This window comes from Scyliorhinus torazame, chromosome 4, assembly GCF_047496885.1.
Source record: "Scyliorhinus torazame isolate Kashiwa2021f chromosome 4, sScyTor2.1, whole genome shotgun sequence".
Taxonomy (NCBI): Eukaryota; Metazoa; Chordata; class Chondrichthyes; order Carcharhiniformes; family Scyliorhinidae; genus Scyliorhinus; species Scyliorhinus torazame.
In genome coordinates this window covers 59,821,451-59,843,050 of record NC_092710.1, presented here as the reverse complement: position 1 = coordinate 59,843,050, position 21,600 = coordinate 59,821,451, and the positions used below count along the sequence as shown (strand labels likewise).

The 21,600-nt window shown below is 55.1% G+C and overlaps 1 protein-coding gene across 1 annotated transcript in view; it reads right to left on the bottom strand.

Annotated features, from left to right (window-relative positions):
* The window catches only part of LOC140410251 (NACHT, LRR and PYD domains-containing protein 3-like), an 85,824-nt gene extending 66,717 nt beyond the window's left edge, over window positions 1–19,107 (bottom strand). The window contains exon 1 of the mRNA XM_072498217.1: window positions 19,013–19,107. The gene's annotated coding sequence lies outside the window, so the exon portion shown is untranslated. The remainder of the gene's footprint in view (window positions 1–19,012) is intronic.
* Window positions 19,108–21,600: the final 2,493 nt, after the last annotated feature.

Genomic DNA, 21,600 nt, shown 5'->3' with positions numbered 1-21,600 from the left:
TTACACACTGTCTGATCTCACTGGCTCCATCCTCCCCGGGTTACACACTGTCTGATCTCACTGGCTCCATCCTCCCCGGGTTACACACTGTCTGATCTCACTGGCTCCATACTCCCCGGGTTACACACTGTCTGATCTCACTGGCTCCATCCTCCCCGGCTTACACACTGTCTGATCTCACTGACTCCATCCTCCCCGAGTTACACACTGTCTGATCTCACTGACTCCATCCTCCCCGAGTTACACACTGTCTGATCTCACTGACTCCATCCTCCCCGGGTTACACACTGTCTGATCTCACTGGCTCCATCCTCCCCGGGTTACACACTGTCTGATCTCACTGACTCCATCCTCCCCGAGTTACACACTGTCTGATCTCACTGGCTCCATCCTCCCCGGGTTACACACTGTCTGATCTCACTGGCTCCATCCTCCCCGGGTTACACACTGTCTGATCTCACTGACTCCATCCTCCCCGGGTTACACACAGTCTGATCTCACTGGCTCCATACTCCCCGGGTAACACACTGTCTGATCTCACTGGCTCCATCCTCCCCGGGTTACACACTGTCTGATCTCACTGGCTCCATCCTCCCCGGGTTACACACTGTCTGATCTCACTGGCTCCATACTCCCCGGGTTACACACTGTCTGATCTCACTGGCTCCATCCTCCCCGGGTTACACACTGTCTGATCTCACTGACTCCATCCTCCCCGAGTTACACACTGTCTGATCTCACTGACTCCATCCTCCCCGAGTTACACACTGTCTGATCTCACTGACTGCATCCTCCCCGGGTTACACACTGTCTGATCTCACTGGCTCCATCCTCCCCGGGTTACACACTGTCTGATCTCACTGACTCCATCCTCCCCGAGTTACACACTGTCTGATCTCACTGGCTCCATCCTCCCCGGATTACACACTGTCTGATCTCACTGGCTCCATCCTCCCCGGGTTACACACTGTCTGATCTCACTGACTCCATCCTCCCCGGGTTACACACTGTCTGATCTCACTGACTCCATCCTCCCCGGGTTACACACTGTCTGATCGCACTGGCTCCATCCTCCCCGGGTTACACACTGTCTGATCTCACTGGCTCCATCCTCCCCGGGTTACACACTGTCTGATCTCACTGACTCCATCCTCCCCGGGTTCCACACTGTCTGATCTCACTGACTCCATCCTCCCCGGGTTACACAGACTCCATCCTCCCCGGGTTACACACTGTCTGATCTCACCGACTCCATCCTCCCCGGGTTACACACTGTCTGATCTCACTGACTCCATCCTCCCCGGGTTACACACTGTCTGATCTCACTGACTCCATCCTCTCCGGGTTACACACTGTCTGATCTCACTGGCTCCATACTCCCCGGGTTACACACTGTCTGATCTCACTGGCTCCATCCTCCCCGGGTTACACACTGTCTGATCTCACTGACTCCATCCTCCCCGGGTTACACACTGTCTGATCTCACTGGCTCCATCCTCCCCGGGTTACACACTGTCTGATCTCACTGGCTCCATCCTCCCCGGGTTACACACTGTCTTATCTCACCGACTCCATCCTCCCCGGGTTACACACTGTCTGATCTCACTGGCTCCATCCTCCCCCGGTTACACACTGTCTGACCTCACTGGCTCCATTCTCCCCGCGTTACACACTGTCTGATCTCACTGACTCCATCCTCCCCGGGTTACACACTGTCTGATCTCACTGGCTCCGTCCTCCCCGGGTTACACACTGTCTGATCTCACTGGCTCCATCCTCCCCGGGTTACACACTGTCTGATCTCACTGGCTCCATCCTCCCCGGGTTACACACTGTCTGATCTCACTGGCTCCATCCTCCCCGGGTTACACACTGTCTGGTCTCACTGACTCCATCCTCCCCGGGTTACACACTGTCTGATCTCACTGGCTCCATCCTCCCCGGGTTACACACTGTCCGATCTCACTGACTCCATCCTCCCCGGGTTACACACTGTCTGATCTCACTGACTCCATCCTCCCCGGGTTACACACTGTCTGATCTCACTGGCTCCATCCTCCCCAGGTCACAAACTGTCTGATCTCACTGGCTCCATCCTCCCCAGGTCACACACTGTCTCATCTCACTGACTCCATCCTCCCCGGGTTACCCACTGTCTGATCTCACTGACTCCATCCTCCCCGGGTTACACACTGTCTGATCTCACTGGCTCCATCCTCCCCGGGTTACACACTGTCTGATCTCACTGACTCCATCCTCCCCGGGTCACACACTGTCTGATCTCACTGGCTCCATCCTCCCCAGGTTACACACTGTCTGATCTCACTGGCTCCATCCTCCCCGGGTTACACACTGTCTGATCTCACTGGCTCCATCCTCCCCGGGTTACACACTGTCTGATCTCACTGGCTCCATCCTCCCCGGGTTACACACTGTCTGATCTCACTGGCTCCATCCTCCCCGGGTTACACACTGTCTGATCTCACTGGCTCCATCCTCCCCGGGTTACACACTGTCTGATCTCACTGACTCCATCCTCCCCGGGTTACACACTGTCTGATCTCACTGGCTCCATCCTCCCCGGGTTACACACTGTCTGATCTCACTGGCTCCATTCTCCCCGCGTTACACACTGTCTGATCTCACTGACTCCATCCTCCCCGGGTTACACACTGTCTGATCTCACTGGCTCCATCCTCCCCGGGTTACACACTGTCTGATCTCACTGGCTCCATCCTCCCCGGGTTACACACTGTCTGATCTCACTGACTCCATCCTCCCCGGGTTACACACTGTCTGATCTCACTGGCTCCATCCTCCCCGGGTTACACACTGTCTGATCTCACTGGCTCCATTCTCCCCGCGTTACACACTGTCTGATCTCACTGACTCCATCCTCCCCGCGTTACACACTGTCTGATCTCACTGGCTCCATCCTCCCCGGGTTACACACTGTCTGATCTCACTGGCTCCATCCTCCCCGGGTTACACACTGTCTGATCTCACTGGCTCCATCCTCCCCGGTTTACACACTGTCTGATCTCACTGGCTCCATCCTCCCCGGGTTACACACTGTCTGATCTCACTGGCTCCATCCTCTCCGGGTTACACACTGTCTAATCTCACTGGCTCCATCCTCCCCGGGTTACACACTGTCTGATCTCACTGGCTCCATCCTCCCGGGTTACACACTGTCTGATCTCACTGACTCCATCCTCCCCAGGTTACACACTGTCTGATCTCAATGACTCCATCCTCCCCGGGTTACACACTGTCTGATCTCACTGGCTCCATCCTCCCGGGTTACACACTGTCTGATCTCACTGACTCCATCGTCCCCGGGTTACACACTGTCTGATCTCACTGGCTCCATCCTCTCCGGGTTACACACTGTCTGATCTCACTGGCTCCATCCTCCCCGGGTTACACACTGTCTGATCTCACTGACTCCATCGTCCCCGGGTTACACACTGTCTGATCTCACTGGCTCCATCCTCCCCGGGTTACACACTGTCTGATCTCACTGACTCCATCGTCCCCGGGTTACACACTGTCTGATCTCACTGGCTCCATCCTCTCCGGGTTACACACTGTCTGATCTCACTGGCTCCATCCTCCCCGGGTTACACACTGTCTGATCTCACTGACTCCATCCTCCCCGGGTTACACACTGTCTGATCTCACTGGCTCCATCCTCCCCGGGTTACACACTGTCTGATCTCACTGGCTCCATCCTCCCGGGTTACACACTGTCTGATCTCACTGGCTCCATCCTCCCCGGGTTACACACTGTCTGATCTCACTGACTCCATCCTCCCCGGGTTACACACTGTCTGATCTCACTGGCTCCATCCTCCCCGGGTTACACACTGTCTGATCTCACTGACTCCATCCTCCCCGGGTTACACACTGTCTGATCTCACTGGCTCCATCCTCCCCGGGTTACACACTGTCTGATCTCACTGACTCTATCCTCCCCGGGTTACACACTGTCTGATCTCACTGACTCCATCCTCCCCGGGTTACACACTGTCTGATCTCACTGGCTCCATCCTCCCCGGGTTACACACTGTCTCATCTCACTGGCTCCATCCTCCCCGGGTTCCACACTGTCTGATCTCACTGGCTCCATCCTCCCCGGGTTACACACTGTCTGATCTCACTGGCTCCATCCTCCCCGGGTTACACACTGTCTGATCTCACTGACTCCATCCTCCCCAGGTTACACACTGTCTGATCGCACTGGCTCCATCCTCCCCGGGTTACACACTGTCTGATCTCACTGGCTCCATCCTCCCCGGGTTACACACTGTCTGATCTCACTGACTCCATCCTCCCCGGGTTCCACACTGTCTGATCTCACTGACTCCATCCTCCCCGGGTTACACAGACTCTATCCTCCCCGGGTTACACACTGTCTGATCTCACCGACTCCATCCTCCCCGGGTTACACACTGTCTGATCTCACTGACTCCATCCTCCCCGGGTTACACACTGTCTGATCTCACTGACTCCATCCTCTCCGGGTTACACACTGTCTGATCTCACTGGCTCCATCCTCACCGGGTTACACACTGTCTGATCTCACTGACTCCATTCTCCCCGGGTTACACACTGTCTGATCTCACTGACTCCATCCTCCCCGGGTTACACACTGTCTGATCTCACTGACTCCATCCTCCCCGGGTAACACACTGTCTGATCTCACTGACTCCATCCTCCCCGGGTTACACACTGTCTGATCTCACTGACTCCATCCTCCCCGGGTTACACACTGTCTGATCTCACTGGCTCCATCCTCCCCGGGTTACACACTGTCTGATCTCACTGGCTCCATCCTCCCCGGGTTACACACTGTCTGATCTCACTGGCTCCATCCTCCCCGGGTTACACACTGTCTGATCTCACTGGCTCCATCCTCCCCGGGTTACACACTGTCTGATCTCACTGACTCCATCCTCCCCGGGTTACACACTGTCTGATCTCACTGGCTTCATCCTCCCCGGGTTACACACTGTCTGATCTCACTGGCTCCATCCTCCCCGGGTTACACAGTCTGATCTCACTGGCTCCATTCTCACCGGGTAACACACTGTCTGATCTCACTGGCTCCATCCTCCCCGGGTTACACACTGTCTGATCTCACTGACTCCATCCTCCCCGGGTTACACACTGTCTGATCTCACAGGCTCCATCCTCCCCGGGTTACACACTGTCTGATCTCACTGGCTCCATCCTCCCCGGGTTACACACTGTCTGATCTCACTGGCTCCATCCTCCCCGGGTTACACACTGTCTGATCTCACTGGCTCCATCCTCCCCGGGTTACACACTGTCTGATCTCACTGGCTCCATCCTCCCCGGAATACACACTGTCTGATCTCACTGGCTCCATCCTCCCCGGGTTACGCACTGTCTGATCTCACTGGCTCCATCCTCCCCGGGTTACACACTGTCTGATCTCACTGGCTCCATCCTCCCGGGGTTACACACTGTCTGATCTCACTGGCTCCATCCTCCCCGAGTTACACACTGTCTGACCTCACTGGCTCCATCCTCCCCGGGTTACACACTGTCTGATCTCACTGGCTCCATCCTCCCCGGGTTACACACTGTCTGATCTCACTGGCTCCATCCTCCCCGGGTTACACACCGTCTGATCTCACTGGCTCCATTCTCCCCGGGTAACACACTGTCTGATCTCACTGGCTCCATCCTCCCCGGGTAACACACTGTCTGATCTCACTGGCTCCATCCTCCCCGGGTTACACACTGTCTGATCTCACTGACTCCATCCTCCCCGGGTTACACACTGTCTGATCTCACTGGCTCCATCCTCCCCGGGTTACACAGTCTGATCTCACTGGCTCCATTCTCCCCGGGTAACACACTGTCTGATCTCACTGGCTCCATCCTCCCCGGGTTACACACTGTCTGATCTCACTGACTCCATCCTCCCCGGGTTACACACTGTCTGATCTCACAGGCTCCATCCTCCCCGGGTTACACACTGTCTGATCTCACTGGCTCCATCCTCCCCGGGTTACACACTGTCTGATCTCACTGGCTCCATCCTCCCCGGGTTACACACTGTCTGATCTCACTGGCTCCATCCTCCCCGGGTTACACACTGTCTGATCTCACTGGCTCCATCCTCCCCGGAATACACACTGTCTGATCTCACTGGCTCCATCCTCCCCGGGTTACGCACTGTCTGATCTCACTGGCTCCATCCTCCCCGGGTTACACACTGTCTGATCTCACTGGCTCCATCCTCCCGGGGTTACACACTGTCTGATCTCACTGGCTCCATCCTCCCCGAGTTACACACTGTCTGACCTCACTGGCTCCATCCTCCCCGGGTTACACACTGTCTGATCTCACTGGCTCCATCCTCCCCGGGTTACACACTGTCTGATCTCACTGGCTCCATCCTCCCCGGGTTACACACCGTCTGATCTCACTGGCTCCATCCTGCCCGGGTTACAGACTGTCTGATCTCACTGACTCCATCCTCCCCTGGTTACACACTGTCTGATCTCACTGGCTCCATCCTCCCCGGGTTACACACTGTCTGATCTCACTGGCTCCATCCTCCCCGGGTTACACACTGTCTGATCTCACTGACTCCATCCTCCCCGGGTTACACACTGTCTGATCTCACTGACTCTATCCTCCCCGGGTTACACACTGTCTGATCTCACTGACTCCATCCTCCCCGGGTTACACACTGTCTGATCTCACTGGCTCCATCCTCCCCGGGTTACACACTGTCTGATCTCACTGACTCCATCCTCCCCGGGTTACACACTGTCTGATCTCACTGTCTCCATCCTCCCCGGGTGACACACTGTCTGATCTCACTGACTCCATCCTCCCCGGATTACACACTGTCTGATCTCACTGGCTCCATCCTCCCCGGGTTACACACTGTCTGATCTCACTGACTCCATCCTCCCCGGGTTACACACTGTCTGATCTCACTGGCTCCATCCTCCCCGGGTTACACACTGTCTGATCTCACTGACTCCATCCTCTCCGGGTTACACACTGTCTGATCTCACTGGCTCCATCCTCCCCGGGTTACACACTGTCTGATCTCACTGACTACATTCTCCCCGGGTTACACACTGTCTGATCTCACTGACTCCATCCTCCCCGGGTTACACACTGTCTGATCTCACTGACTCCATCCTCCCCGGGTAACACACTGTCTGATCTCACTGTCTCCATCCTCCCCGGGTTACACACTGTCTGATCTCACTGACTACATTCTCCCCGGGTTACACACTGTCTGATCTCACTGACTCCATCCTCCCCGGGTTACACACTGTCTGATCTCACTGACTCCATCCTCCCCGGGTTACACACTGTCTGATCTCACTGACTCCATCCTCCCCGGGTTACACACTGTCTGATCTCACTGGCTCCATCCTCCCCGGGTTACACACTGTCTGATCTCACTGGCTCCATCCTCCCCGGGTTACACACTGTCTGATCTCACTGGCTCCATCCTCCCCGGGTTACACACTGTCTGATCTCACTGGCTCCATCCGCCCCGGGTTACACACTGTCTGATCTCACTGACTCCATCCTCCCCGGGTTACACACTGTCTGATCTCACTGGCTTCATCCTCCCCGGGTTACACACTGTCTGATCTCACTGGCTCCATCCTCCCCGGGTTACACAGTCTGATCTCACTGGCTCCATTCTCCCCGGGTAACACACTGTCTGATCTCACTGGCTCCATCCTCCCCGGGTTACACACTGTCTGATCTCACTGACTCCATCCTCCCCGGGTTACACACTGTCTGATCTCACTGGCTCCATCCTCCCCGGGTTACACACTGTCTTATCTCACTGGCTCCATCCTCCCCGGGTTACACACTGTCTGATCTCACTGGCTACATCCTCCCCGGGTTACACACTGTCTGATCTCACTGGCTCCATCCTCCCCGGAATACACACTGTCTGATCTCACTGGCTCCATCCTCCCCGGGTTACACACTATCTGATCTCACTGGCTCCATCCTCCCCGGGTTACACACTGTCTGATCTCACTGGCTCCATCCTCCCCGGGTTACACACTGTCTGATCTCACTGGCTCCATCCTCCCCGAGTTACACACTGTCTGACCTCACTGGCTCCATCCTCCCCGGGTTACACACTGTCTGATCTCACTGGCTCCATCCTCCCCGGGTTACACACTGTCTGATCTCACTGGCTCCATCCTCCCCGGGTTACACACCGTCTGATCTCACTGGCTCCATCCTGCCCGGGTTACAGACTGTCTGATCTCACTGACTCCATCCTCCCCTGGTTACACACTGTCTGATCTCACTGGCTCCATCCTCCCCGGGTTACACACTGTCTGATCTCACTGGCTCCATCCTCCCCGGGTTACACACTGTCTGATCTCACTGGCTCCATCCTCCCCGGGTTACACACTGTCTGATCTCACTGGCTCCATCCTCCCCGGGTTACACACTGTCTGATCTCACTGGCTCCATCCTCCCCGGGTTACACACTGTCTGATCTCACTGGCTCCATCCTCCCCGAGTTACACACTGTCTGACCTCACTGGCTCCATCCTCCCCGAGTTACACACTGTCTGATCTCACTGGCTCCATCCTCCCCGGGTTACACACTGTCTGATCTCACTGACACCATCCTCCCCGGGTTACACACTGTCTGATCTCACTGGCTCCATCCTCCCCGGGTTACACACTGTCTGATCTCACTGACTCCATCCTCCCCGGGTTACACACTGTCTGATCTCACTGGCTACATCCTCCCCGGGTTACACACTGTCTGATCTCACTGGCTCCATCCTCACCGGGTTACACACTGTCTGATCTCACTGGCTCCATCCTCCCCGGGTTACACACTGTCTGATCTCACTGACTCCATCCTCCCCGGGTTACACACTGTCTGATCTCACTGGCTCCATCCTCCCCGGGTTACACACTCCTCTGATCTCACTGGCTCCATCCTCCCCGGGTTACACACTGTCTGATCTCACTGGCTCCATCCTCCCCGGGTTACACACTGTCTGATCTCACTGGCTCCATCCTCCCCGGGTTACACACTGTCTGATCTCACTGGCTCCATCCTCCCCGGGTTACACACTGTCTGATCTCACTGGCTCCATCCTCCCCGGGTTACACACTGTCTGATCTCACTGGCTACATCCTCCCCGGGTTAGACACTGTCTGATCTCACTGACTCCATCCTCCCCGGGTTACACACTGTCTGATCTCACTGGCTCCATCCTCCCCGGGTTACACACTGTCTGATCTCACTGGCTCCATCCTCCCCGGGTTACACGCTGTCTGATCTCACTGGCTCCATCCTCCCCGGGTTACACACTGTCTGATCTCACTGGCTCCATCCTCCCCGGGTTACACACTGTCTGATCTCACTGGCTCCATCCTCCCCGGGTTACACACTGTCTGATCTCACTGACTCCATCCTCCCCGGGTTACACACTGTCTGATCTCACTGACTCCATCCTCCCCGGGTTACACACTGTCTGATCTCACTGGCTCCATCCTCCCCGGGTTACACACAGTCTGATCTCACTGGCTCCATCCGCCGGGTTACACACTGTCTGATCTCACTGGCTCCATCCTCCTCGGGTTACACACTGTCTGATCTCACTGACTCCATCCTCCCCGGGTTACACACTGTCTGATCTCACTGACTCCATCCTCCCCGGGTTACACACTGTCTGATCTCCTGGCTCCATCCTCCCCGGGTTACACACTGTCTGATCTCACTGGCTCCATCCTCCTCGGGTTACACACGGTCTGATCTCACTGGCTCCATCCTCCCCGGGTTACACACTGTCTGATCTCACTGGCTCCATCCTCCCCGGGTTACACACTGTCTGATCTCACTGACTCCATCCTCCCGGGGTTACACACTGTCTGATCTCACTGACTCCATCCACCCCGGGTTACACACTGTCTGAACTCACTGGCTCCATCCTCCCCGGGTTACACACTGTCTGATCTCACTGGCTCCATCCTCCCCGGGTTACACACTGTCTGATCTCACTGGCTCCATCCTCCCCGGGTTACACACTGTCTGATCTCACTGGCTCCATCCCCCCCGGGTTACACACTGTCTGATCTCACTGGCTCCATCCTCCCCGGGTTACACACTGTCTGATCTCACTGGCTCCATCCTCCCCGGGTTACACACTGTCTGATCTCACTGGCTCCATCCTCCCCGGGTTACACACTGTCTGATCTCACTGGCTCCATCCTCCCGGGTTACACACTGTCTGATCTCACTGACTCCATCCTCCCCGGGTTACACACTGTCTGATCTCACTGGCTCCATCCTCCCCGGGTTACACACTGTCTGATCTCACTGGCTCCATCCTCCCCGGGTTACACACTGTCTGATCTCACTGGCTCCATCCCCCCCGGGTTACACACTGTCTGATCTCACTGGCTCCATCCTCCCCGGGTTACACACTGTCTGATCTCACTGACTCCATCCTCCCCGGGTTACACACTGTCTGATCTCACTGGCTCCATCCTCCCGGGTTACACACTGTCTGATCTCACTGGCTCCATCCTCCCGGGTTACACACTGTCTGATCTCACTGGCTCCATCCTCCCGGGTTACACACTGTCTGATCTCACTGACTGCATCCTCCCGGGTTACACACTGTCTGATCTCACTGACTGCATCCTCCCGGGTTACACACTGTCTGACCTCACTGACTCCATCCTCCCCGGGTTACACACTGTCTGATCTCACTGGCTCCATCCTCCCGGGTTACACACTGTCTGATCTCACTGACTCCATCCTCCCCGGGTTACACACTGTCTGATCTCACTGACTCCATCCTCCCCGGGTTACACACTGTCTGATCTCACTGGCTCCATCCTCCCGGGTTACACACTGTCTGATCTCACTGACTGCATCCTCCCGGGTTACACACTGTCTGATCTCACTGACTGCATCCTCCCGGGTTACACACTGTCTGATCTCACTGACTGCATCCTCCCGGGTTACACACTGGCTGATCTCACTGACTCCATCCTCCCCGGGTTACACACTGTCTGATCTCACGGACTCCATCCTCCCCGGGTTACACACTGTCTGATCTCACTGACTCCATCCTCCCCGGGTTACACACTGTCTGATCTCACTGACTGCATCCTCCCGGGTTACACACTGTCTGATCTCACTGACTGCATCCTCCCGGGTTACACACTGTCTGATCTCACTGGCTCCATCCTCCCCGGGTTACACTGTCTGATCTCACTGACTGCATCCTCCCGGGTTACACACTGTCTGATCTGACTGACTGCATCCTCCCGGGTTACACACTGTCTGATCTCACTGACTCCATCCTCCCCGGGTTACACACTGTCTGATCTCACTGACTCCATCCTCCCCGGGTTACACACTGTCTGATCTCACTGACTCCATCCTCCCCGGGTTACACACTGTCTGATCTCACTGGCTCCATCCTCCCCGGGTTACACACTGTCTGATCTCACTTACTCCATCCTCCCCGGGTTACACACTGTCTGATCTCACTGGCTCCATCCTCCCCGGGTTACACACTGTCTGATCTCACTGGCTCCATCCTCCCCGGGTTACACACTGTCTGATCTCACTGACTCCATCCTCCCCGGGTTACACACTGTCTGATCTCACTGGCTCCATCCTCCCCGGGTTACACACTGTCTGATCTCACTGGCTCCATCCTCCCCGGGTTACACACTGTCTGATCTCACTGGCTCCATCCTCCCCGGGTTACACACTGTCTGATCTCACTGACTCCATCCTCCCCGGGTTACACACTGTCTGATCTCACTGGCTCCATCCTCCCCGGGTTACACACTGTGTGATCTCACTGGCTCCATCCTCCTCGGGTTACACACGGTCTGATCTCACTGGCTCCATCCTCCCCGGGTTACACACTGTCTGATCTCACTGGCTCCATCCTCCCCGGGTTACACACTGTCTGATCTCACTGACTCCATCCTCCCGGGGTTACACACTGTCTGATCTCACTGACTCCATCCACCCCGGGTTACACACTGTCTGAACTCACTGGCTCCATCCTCCCCGGGTTACACACTGTCTGATCTCACTGGCTCCATCCTCCCCGGGTTACACACTGTCTGATCTCACTGGCTCCATCCTCCCCGGGTTACACACTGTCTGATCTCACTGGCTCCATCCCCCCCGGGTTACACACTGTCTGATCTCACTGGCTCCATCCTCCCCGGGTTACACACTGTCTGATCTCACTGGCTCCATCCTCCCCGGGTTACACACTGTCTGATCTCACTGGCTCCATCCTCCCCGGGTTACACACTGTCTGATCTCACTGGCTCCATCCTCCCGGGTTACACACTGTCTGATCTCACTGACTCCATCCTCCCCAGGTTACACACTGTCTGATCTCACTGGCTCCATCCTCCCCGGGTTACACACTGTCTGATCTCACTGGCTCCATCCTCCCCGGGTTACACACTGTCTGATCTCACTGGCTCCATCCCCCCCGGGTTACACACTGTCTGATCTCACTGGCTCCATCCTCCCCGGGTTACACACTGTCTGATCTCACTGACTCCATCCTCCCCGGGTTACACACTGTCTGATCTCACTGGCTCCATCCTCCCGGGTTACACACTGTCTGATCTCACTGGCTCCATCCTCCCGGGTTACACACTGTCTGATCTCACTGGCTCCATCCTCCCGGGTTACACACTGTCTGATCTCACTGACTGCATCCTCCCGGGTTACACACTGTCTGATCTCACTGACTGCATCCTCCCGGGTTACACACTGTCTGACCTCACTGACTCCATCCTCCCCGCGTTACACACTGTCTGATCTCACTGGCTCCATCCTCCCGGGTTACACACTGTCTGATCTCACTGACTCCATCCTCCCCGGGTTACACACTGTCTGATCTCACTGACTCCATCCTCCCCGGGTTACACACTGTCTGATCTCACTGGCTCCATCCTCCCGGGTTACACACTGTCTGATCTCACTGACTGCATCCTCCCGGGTTACACACTGTCTGATCTCACTGACTGCATCCTCCCGGGTTACACACTGTCTGATCTCACTGACTGCATCCTCCCGGGTTACACACTGTCTGACCTCACTGACTCCATCCTCCCCGGGTTACACACTGTCTGATCTCACTGGCTCCATCCTCCCGGGTTACACACTGTCTGATCTCACTGACTCCATCCTCCCCGGGTTACACACTGTCTGATCTCACTGACTCCATCCTCCCCGGGTTACACACTGTCTGATCTCACTGGCTCCATCCTCCCGGGTTACACACTGTCTGATCTCACTGACTGCATCCTCCCGGGTTACACACTGTCTGATCTCACTGACTGCATCTTCCCGGGTTACACACTGTCTGATCTCACTGACTCCATCCTCCCCGGGTTACACACTGTCTGATCTCACTGACTGCATCCTCCCGGGTTACACACTGTCTGATCTCACGGACTCCATCCTCCCCGGGTTACACACTGTCTGATCTCACTGACTCCATCCTCCCCGGGTTACACACTGTCTGATCTCACTGACTGCATCCTCCCGGGTTACACACTGTCTGATCTCACTGACTGCATCCTCCCGGGTTACACACTGTCTGATCTCACTGGCTCCATCCTCCCCGGGTTACACTGTCTGATCTCACTGACTGCATCCTCCCGGGTTACACACTGTCTGATCTCACTGACTGCATCCTCCCGGGTTACACACTGTCTGATCTCACTGACTCCATCCTCCCCGGGTTACACACTGTCTGATCTCACTGACTCCATCCTCCCCGGGTTACACACTGTCTGATCTCACTGACTCCATCCTCCCCGGGTTACACACTGTCTGATCTCACTGGCTCCATCCTCCCCGGGTTACACACTGTCTGATCTCACTTACTCCATCCTCCCCGGGTTACACACTGTCTGATCTCACTGGCTCCATCCTCCCCGGGTTACACACTGTCTGATCTCACTGACACCATCCTCCCCGGGTTACACACTGTCTGATCTCACTGACTCCATCCTCCCCGGGTTACACACTGTCTGATCTCACTGACTGCATCCTCCCGGGTTACACACTGTCTGATCTCACTGACTGCATCCTCTCGGGTTACACACTGTCTGATCTCACTGGCTCCATCCTCCCCGGGTTACACTGTCTGATCTCACTGACTGCATCCTCCCGGGTTACACACTGTCTGATCTCACTGACTGCATCCTCCCGGGTTACACACTGTCTGATCTCACTGACTCCATCCTCCCCGGGTTACACACTGTCTGATCTCACTGACTCCATCCTCCCCGGGTTACACACTGTCTGATCTCACTGACTCCATCCTCCCCGGGTTACACACTGTCTGATCTCACTGGCTCCATCCTCCCCGGGTTACACACTGTCTGATCTCACTGACTCCATCCTCCCCGGGTTACACACTGTCTGATCTCACTGGCTCCATCCTCCCCGGGTTACACACTGTCTGATCTCACTGACACCATCCTCCCCGGGTTACACACTGTCTGATCTCACTGACTCCATCCTCCCCGGGTTACACACTGTCTGATCTCACTGGCTCCATCCTCCCCGGGTTACACACTGTCTGATCTCACTGACTCCATCCTCCCCGGGTTACACACTGTCTGATCTCACTGGCTCCATCCTCCCCGGGTTACACACTGTCTGATCTCACTGACTCCATCCTCCCCGGGTTACACACTGTCTGATCTCACTGACTCCATCCTCCCCGGGTTACACACTGTCTGATCTCACTGACTCCATCCTCCCCGGGTTACACACTGTCTGATCTCACTGGCTCCATCCTCCCGGGTTACACACTGTCTGATCTCACTGGCTCCATCCTCCCGGGTTACACACTGTCTGATCTCACTGGCTCCATCCTCCCGGGTTACACACTGTCTGATCTCACTGACTGCATCCTCCCGGGTTACACACTGTCTGATCTCACTGACTGCATCCTCCCGGGTTACACACTGTCTGACCTCACTGACTCCATCCTCCCCGGGTTACACACTGTCTGATCTCACTGGCTCCATCCTCCCGGGTTACACACTGTCTGATCTCACTGACTCCATCCTCCCCGGGTTACACACTGTCTGATCTCACTGACTCCATCCTCCCCGGGTTACACACTGTCTGATCTCACTGGCTCCATCCTCCCGGGTTACACACTGTCTGATCTCACTGACTCCATCCTCCCGGGTTACACACTGTCTGATCTCACTGACTCCATCCTCCCCGGGTTACACACTGTCTGATCTCACTGGCTCCATCCTCCCGGGTTACACACTGTCTGATCTCACTGACTGCATCCTCCCGGGTTACACACTGTCTGATCTCACTGACTGCATCCTCCCGGGTTACACACTGTCTGATCTCACTGACTCCATCCTCCCCGGGTTACACACTGTCTGATCTCACTGACTGCATCCTCCCGGGTTACACACTGTCTGATCTCACGGACTCCATCCTCCCCGGGTTACACACTGTCTGATCTCACTGACTCCATCCTCCCCGGGTTACACACTGGCTGATCTCACTGACTGCATCCTCCCGGGTTACACACTGTCTGATCTCACTGACTGCATCCTCCCGGGTTACACACTGTCTGATCTCACTGGCTCCATCCTCCCCGGGTTACACTGTCTGATCTCACTGACTGCATCCTCCCGGGTTACACACTGTCTGATCTCACTGACTGCATCCTCCCGGGTTACACACTGTCTGATCTCACTGACTCCATCCTCCCCGGGTTACACACTGTCTGATCTCACTGACTCCATCCTCCCCGGGTTACACACTGTCTGATCTCACTGGCTCCATCCTCCCCGGGTTACACACTGTCTGATCTCACTGACTCCATCCTCCCCGGGTTACACACTGTCTGATCTCACTGGCTCCATCCTCCCCGGGTTACACACTGTCTGATCTCACTGACACCATCCTCCCCGGGTTACACACTGTCTGATCTCACTGACTCCATCCTCCCCGGGTTACACACTGTCTGATCTCACTGACTGCATCCTCCCGGGTTACACACTGTCTGATCTCACTGACTGCATCCTCCCGGGTTACACACTGTCTGATCTCACTGGCTCCATCCTCCCCGGGTTACACTGTCTGATCTCACTGACTGCATCCTCCCGGGTTACACACTGTCTGATCTCACTGACTGCATCCTCCCGGGTTACACACTGTCTGATCTCACTGACTCCATCCTCCCCGGGTTACACACTGTCTGATCTCACTGACTCCATCCTCCCCGGGTTACACACTGTCTGATCTCACTGACTCCATCCTCCCCGGGTTACACACTGTCTGATCTCACTGACTCCATCCTCCCCGGGTTACACACTGTCTGATCTCACTGACTCCATCCTCCCCGGGTTACACACTGTCTGATCTCACTGGCTCCATCCTCCCCGGGTTACACACTGTCTGATCTCACTGACTCCATCCTCCCCGGGTTACACACTGTCTGATCTCACTGGCTCCATCCTCCCCGGGTTACACACTCTGATCTCACTGGCTCCATCCTCCCCGGGTTACACACTGTCTGATCTCACTGGCTCCATCCTCCCCGGGTTACACACTGTCTGATCTCACTGACTCCATCCTCCCCGGGTTACACACTGATCTCACTGGCTCCATCCTCCCCGGGTTACACACTGTCTGATCTCACTGACTCCATCCTCCCCGGGTTACACACTGTCTGATCTCACTGACTCCATCCTCCCCGGGTTACACACTGTCTGATCTCACTGACTCCATCCTCCCCGGGTTACACACTGTCTGATCTCACTGGCTCCATCCTCCCCGGGTTACACACTGTCTGATCTCACTGACTCCATCCTCCCCGGGTTACACACTGTCTGATCTCACTGACTCCATCCTCCCCGGGTTACACACTGTCTGATCTCACTGACTCCATCCTCCCCGGGTTACACACTGTCTGATCTCACTGACTCCATCCGCCCCAGGTTACACACTGTCTGATCTCACTGGCTCCATCCTCCCCGGGTTACACACTGTCTGAACTCACTGGCTCCATCCTCCCCGGGTTACACACTGTCTGATCTCACTGGCTCCATCCTCCCCGGGTTACACACTGTCTGATCTCACTGACTCCATCCTCCCCGGGTTACACACTGTCTGATCTCACTGGCTCCATCCTCCCCGGGATACACACTGTCTGATCTCACTGGCTCCATCCTCCCCGGGTTACACACTGTCTGATCTCACTGGCTCCATCCTCCCCGGGTTACACACTGTCTGATCTCACTGGCTCCATCCTCCCCGGGTTACACACTGTCTGATCTGACTGGCTCCATCCTCCCCGGGTTACACACTGTCTGATCTCACTGGCTCCATCCTCCCCGGGTTACACACTGTCTGATCTCACTGGCTCCATCCTCCCCGGGTTACACACTGTCTGATCTCACTGACTCCATCCTCCCCGGGTTACACACTGTCTGATCTCAGTGGCTCCATCCTCCCCGGGTTACACACTGTCTGATCTCACTGGCTCCATTCTCCCCGGGTTACACACTGTCTGATCTCACTGACTCCATCCTCCCCGGGTTACACACTGTCTGATCTCACTGACACCATCCTCCCCGGGTTACACACTGTCTGATCTCACTGGCTCCATCCTCCCCGGGTTACACACTGTCTGATCTCACTGGCTCCATCCTCCCCGGGTTACACACTGTCTGATCTCACTGGCTCCATCCTCCCCGGGTTACACACTGTCTGATCTCACTGGCTCCATCCTCCCCGGGTTACACACTGTCTGATCTCACTGGCTCCATCCTCCCCGGGTTACACACTGTCTGATCTCACTGGCTCCATCCTCCCCGGGTTACACACTGTCTGATCTCACTGACTCCATCCTCCCCGGGTTACACACTGTCTGATCTCACTGGCTCCATCCTCCCCGGGTTACACACTGTCTGATCTCACTGGCTCCATCCTCCCCGGGTTACACACTGTCTGATCTCACTGGCTCCATCCTCCCCGGGTTACACACTGTCTGATCTCACTGACTCCATCCTCCCCGGGTTACACACTGTCTGATCTCACTGGCTCCATCCTCCCCGGGTTACACACTGTCTGATCTCACTGGCTCCATCCTCCCCGGGTTACACACTGTCTGATCTCACTGACTCCATCCTCCCCGGGTTACACACTGTCTGATCTCACTGGCTCCATCCTCCCCGGGTTACACACTGTCTGATCTCACTGGCTCCATCCTCCCCGGGTTACACACTGTCTGATCTCACTGGCTCCATCCTCCCCGGGTTACACACTGTCTGATCTCACTGGCTCCATCCTCCCCGGGTTACACACTGTCTGATCTCACTGACTCCATCCTCCCCGGGTTACACACTGTCTGATCTCACTGACTCCATCCTCCCCGGGTTACACACTGTCTGATCTCACTGGCTCCATCCTCCCCGGGTTACACACTGTCTGATCTCACTGGCTCCATCCTCCCCGGGTTACACACTGTCTGATCTCACTGACTCCATCCTCCCCGGGTTACACACTGTCTGATCTCACTGGCTCCATCCTCCCCGGGTTACACACTGTCTGATCTCACTGGCTCCATCCTCCCCGGGATACACACTGTCTGATCTCACTGACTCCATCCTCCCCGGGTTACACACTGTCTGATCTCACTGTCTCCATCCTCCCCGGGTTACACACTGTCTGATCTCACTGACTCCATCCTCCCCGGGTTCCACACTGTCTGATCTCACTGGCTCCATCCTCCCCGGGTTCTATTTTGGGTGAAAAGCGGAAATGCTCCATTTTCTCGCCCAACGTCAGTCAGCAATGTTGTCTTCATGTTATAACAGTAATTTCATAGATCTTCACTAATTAAATCCTGTAAAAGGTCTTTCTGTTCAGACTGAAACATTGACATTGATGATTTTTTTAAATTACCTTCCCTCTCAATCCGACTCGCAAACACCAAAGGTTCCGGCCGGAAGCAGCTCTGCGCGTTCCTGATCCCGTCCCTGAACCGCTCGCGCTGGTGAACCGAGTCCAGCGCACGCGCATTGCGAGCCCGCCCCCTTTCGAAGACCTATCCGCCACCCATCACATCTGCGCATGCGAATGACTGTGACGTTTCATGGGAGCAGACGGTCCCGCGCACAGGCGGTTGAACGGCCGATCCGCGTGGAGCCCGAGCGCGCCTCCGCGCGGCGAGCGGGGCGGGAGCGGTTTTTTGGGACGTTTCTCGAAACTTGGCATCTTTTCTGCTGCCAATAGAAAGTGGGCGTTGATCGAAAGTCTTTACCCGAGTGGCTGATATCGTGAGAGTCGATGAAGCAGTGTTTGGACAAAAAAGAAGCAGAGCATGTGATCAGATACAACACACTTTCAAAGGAATATCAAAGCCGGGGCAACTCTCCTTCACCTCATTGCACCCTGCAATACCTCCTGGCACATTAAATCTACTTGTCATAATAAATCTGCTTACTGATACCATTGAACTGCTGTGCTGGGTCAGATGGTTCAAGGTGCGTATTGGTGACAAGGCCAGCGCCTGGATGCATCATTTAACTGGACTGCGCCATGTCTTCGCCCCAACTTGTACATCAAAAGTCTAACCTTCAGCCAGGTCTTGGTAGTTTATCTACACAGATGTCCTCATCTGCTGTGGCATATGGGTCCAGATACTGCAAAGCTGGCTCACCAGTGAAACAGACTAGCACATTCCACCTTCACAATGTCAGCACCAAGACGGAACTGAACACCACCCTGGATGGTCAGAGACTGAAGGACGATGCCACCTTATTAATCGAGGTGTCATCCTTGACAGAACCCTCATGTACAAGCACTTCGTCAAGACGACAGTGGAAAATAAAACCGGCAACAACCATTAACTAGCTAGTTCCTCATGGGTATCAGAGGCCAACATCCTACGGACCTTGGCTCTTGGCATCATACGTTGTGGTTGTTGGAGATCAATCATCTCAGTTCCAAGACATCACTGCAGGAGTTTCTCCGGGTAGGCTAGGCCTAAACATCTTATGCTTCTTCATCAATGACCTTCCTTCAGAATTGGGGGATGTTCGCTGATGACTGTACAACTTCCGGTACCATTCGTGACTCCTCAGATACTGAAGCAGTCCATGTGCAAATGCAGCAAGACCTGGACAATATCCACGTTTGGCTTGACACGTGGCAAGTAACATTTGTGCCATGCAATCACTATCTCCAACAAGTGAAAATCTGACCATTTTCCCGCAACATTCAATGGCATTACCATCGCTGAATCACCCAACGTCAACATCTTTGGACTTGCCATTGACCAGAGACTGAACTGGACTAATCATACAAATATAACAGTCTATAACAGTTCAGATACGAAGAATCCTGTGGTGAATAATTGGCCAGCTGACTCTCCAAAGCCTTTCCACCACCTACAAGGCAGACGTCTGTACTTGCCTGGATGAATGCAGTTCAATAACACTCAAAACTTGACACCATGAGGGACAAAGCAGTCCATTTGATTGGCATCCCACCCACAAACATTAACTTCCTCCCCATAAACATTAACTCCTTCACCACCAATGCACAATGGCAGTAGTGTGTACCATCTACAAGATGCACTGCAGGAACTTGCCAAGTCTCGAGACAGCAACTATACACTACCATCTGGAAGGATGAGGGCAGCAGACACATGGGACCACGACCACCTGGAGGTTTCCCTGCAAGCCACTCACCATCCTGACTTGGAAATATGTCACTGGATCAAAATTCTGGAACTCCCTCACAAACAGCACTGTCAGTAGGATGTAAATGTATTGGAAGCTGCTCAGAGAAGGTTTACCAGACTAATACCTGGAACGGGTCGATTGTTTTATGAGGAAAGAGTGGACAGGCTTGTCTTGTATCTGTGTCGGTTCTTGCTATTATTTGAACTTAAATTCTAATCATGTCCATTTGAGACTTTAACCATTTAGACGACTGGAGACAGTTTGTTCAAGTAACTCGGGAACTAATCTACAAGTTGAAGAATAATATTGGGAAATTAACTAGTGTACAACGAGTCTTGCTTTCTGGTTCTGCCTTGGGCACATGTTGATACTTGAGCTGCAATTTAATGGAAAAGGTTCTAAGTGTCAGATCGGATGCGACTACCTGGGTGTTTCCCGATAGCCGGGCCAGCGAGATCACGGCCCATATTTCACGGCACTTAGTGCCGAAATAATCCCCATGAGCTTCACACCGGTACTAGCTATCCCATGAGCTGATTCACCAGACTGGTGCTCGGCAGTCGCCCAGTAATGATCAGAAGCTGTTTTTAAATGCTACTCCCAGTCAGAACACAAGCATGACACCAAGCAAACCTGCTCCACGTTTGGGGATGCCAAACTGGCCTGGTTTCTGGATACTGTGCGAGGCAGCACACCCTGTTCCCTCGAGGAGAGTAGAGGACCAGCAGCAGGGCTGCCATTGCCACCTGGGAGGCAGTGCCAGCAGCTGTCCATTTGGGCAGTGTGACCAGGAGAACCGCCATA